The sequence below is a fragment of the Egretta garzetta genome, unplaced genomic scaffold (assembly GCF_000687185.1).
Source record: "Egretta garzetta isolate BGI_Z169 unplaced genomic scaffold, ASM68718v1 scaffold54, whole genome shotgun sequence".
Classification (NCBI taxonomy): domain Eukaryota; kingdom Metazoa; phylum Chordata; class Aves; order Pelecaniformes; family Ardeidae; genus Egretta; species Egretta garzetta.
The window spans coordinates 485,526-488,505 of NW_009259313.1; positions in this window are offsets into that span (position 1 = coordinate 485,526).

A 2,980-nucleotide genomic window follows, 5' to 3' on the forward strand; every position below is an offset into this window, starting at 1 on the left:
TCCCTACATTCCAGCTTGTGTTTTTAAGTGTTGTCCAATTGTTTGTCCACTAGCACAAAATAAATCCATAGCAAGGGTCATAAAACAGAAACCAGATGGTAAATGAGGGCATGCATGTACAATGACGCACATTTTGTTCTGGTCATTTTATTTACACTTGATAAGTCACTTTTTGTTAATAATGATGCTTTTATGTTTTTAAGCATAACCATTTCTTTTCCTAGGGTTACCGGTTCACTGTAATGCTAATGGTCTTAATTGGCACAGACCGCATAAAGTGTTTAATGAAGTTCATAGCAAACATTAAATTAGGAGGCGATTTTTCAAAGAACCTTAAGATCAGTCCCTACAGTTCTTTAAAATAAATCTTCCCACGGCAGCTGAACGCTCACACAAAGCTGAACACATAGAGAAACTTCTAAATTGTACCATACATCTACTATGCATTTAATTATCAGATACCCATTTACCTGAAAGATGCACAAAATACTCTGTTACAAGTTTTCAGAAATAGTTTTACAGGTTATATTTAAAGAAGAGGAAAAAAACAGTATTTTATTGTTTATCTGTGACTAAGCCCCACTCCTGCTGGACCATAACAAGTGTTTGAAATGTGACAGACAATAACAAAGCACATCCAGCAACTTTTCTAGGAAAAAAAAGCCAAGAGTAGAGCTAAAACAGTCCTTGAAGTGAGACAACGCAGGAATCTGGGAAATTTCTTTTCAGAAGTTGTTGCATGTAACATAACTTTTTAATGTTGGTCATGCAAAGCACTGATGAACTACATACCTGCTTTAATTCACCCACAAATACCAAGTCTTTCAAACCAACCATCATAGACCTCATACTGCAAATTCAGTCCTGGTAGGAATGGCACCCTTCTCTCTTTTTACTAACCCCCCTTGACACCCCCCCCCCCCCCCAATGCCACTGTTACAATGAGCCCAGAGGGCTCTGAGCTAGGTCTCTGAGAGCTTGCAGCCCTGCAGACATCACTGTGGTCCAGCCACCCGGGGGACACCAGGCAGTGACAGCTTTGCCGGCTCTGCTGGTGCCACCTCAGCCAGCTCACAGCCATGGCACGGGCAGGCGTGCTCCTTCCTCAGCAAAAGGCAGGGTCATTGTATCCTGACATAACTCCTACTTCCCAGAAAGAGGAGAAAATGCTGCTCATTCAGGCTAGGTATGCACTACTGAACTGTGTGCAGACTGGCTCCCAGGTGCTGAGGCCAACTAGCAGAGGTCGGCCCGTATCTACGCCAGTGAAGCCTCTCAACTTCCCAAACAGAGCTGGTGTTTTAAACTGCCCATGGCTGGCTTATGCTAACTCCTACCTGCACCTCAGACCTACTTAGGAGACCACTAACCGGTCAGGAACCCTCCAGCAGCACAGCATATTGCATCCCAGCACTGGAAAAGTGTCCCACACTGGATAATTCTCTATAGACCCAGCTTCAGAGTCCTGCAGGGCTCAGGCTGTTCTAAGCATGCAGCGGTGTTTTGCTTGGAAGACCTTCAAAATATACCATTCAGCCAAAGATACTATTAGTTTTAAATAGGTGTCTATAGCCAGATTATTTCTCATACAATCCAACAAAGGATTTAGACACAAGGCGGTTTTCCCTGAGGCTGAGAGAAGGACCCTGCATGAAATAAGCACAGCTCACTGAGCAGGGAGTTTCTACAAGTCGGTGCACACACGCAGCCCGTGTCAGCCAACACAAAACATGAGCAGAGAGGTGCAAGCACTCAGTCCTGCCCTGCCAGTGCCTTCCTCCTAGCCAGAAGAAAGCACTTTCCCCTTGGTGGTACAGAACATCCTCTTGATGGAACCCACATCTGTTTTTCCAGGAATCACACAGAGCTCCTATTTGCAACGCATCAGGGGAAAACTACTCCTTTCACGCAACAGTAAGCAGCCAGAGCACTCACCTAAGAAAAAGGGGAAGGTGGGGACGCAGCGGTCCTTGGCTTGGCATTGTAGCAGAAGGCATCCTAACAGTTAGCTCTGAGGCCAGGCTGGGCAGCCTCAACCCCTCTTGCTAGAGCTGTGCCATCATGCAAAACCCAAAGTTGTCTGAAGTGGACCAGAGAGAGAATACAGGGAGGTACGTGGCTCTCTAACCTCCTGGTCAGGCCCAGGGTGACCCTAGGTTCAGTTTTTCTTCCCAAGACTGTTTATGAATTTAAAGTGTAAAAAAAACAACAAGTAAGTAGAGCATTGTTTAGTTTACTTGCTTTGAGAGTTAGCCAGCAGCTGAATAGTGTTTTTCAAGATCACACCTTTGCACTTTGGCACCTAACCTTCGCTAGAATCCCACTTTGGGCATGTTTGTCCTTTCTGACCACCCCAAAATCCTTCTCTAAGTGCTGAAATTAGTGGCTTGATTTTTCACAGAGGCAGCTATCTAGCTCTTCCAGTTTCATCTGACTTAGGTTTTTTTTTTCAAGAGGAGAAAACTAAAATAAATTTTACATTGGCTATTTCAAAATATTTTTTAGTCATCTCTTAAAAAAATAGAACTGAGAAAAGCTTTTGCTTCTTCAGTCTATCCCGTGAAAATTGCTGGCTTTTCGGTTTTGTTAATATTACCACCCTCCATAATACATAGGAGAATATAATCTCTGTCTTCTGTTGGCAACAATATAAAGACAGCCATATAGTAATTAACAAGTAATTCTCTGTGTAAAATCACAGGAATTTTTTTTTTTTTAATTATATGACAACTACTTAACCAGTAGATACCTAGATCCTGATATTACACTACCATCCCCCCAAAGAGCCTATCTGACCACTAAAGGGCTTCATTCTCATAACGCTTCTAAAAGAAGAATAAAACATTTCCACTAGAGGAAGAACTGGCTTGACTGGGGCTAAACCCCATATGCACAGCTGAGCCAAAACCTGATATCACATCTCTTGACTGCAGACTCCAAGCACCACAAGCATTACATCATTATTTGTGTGATTGAGCAC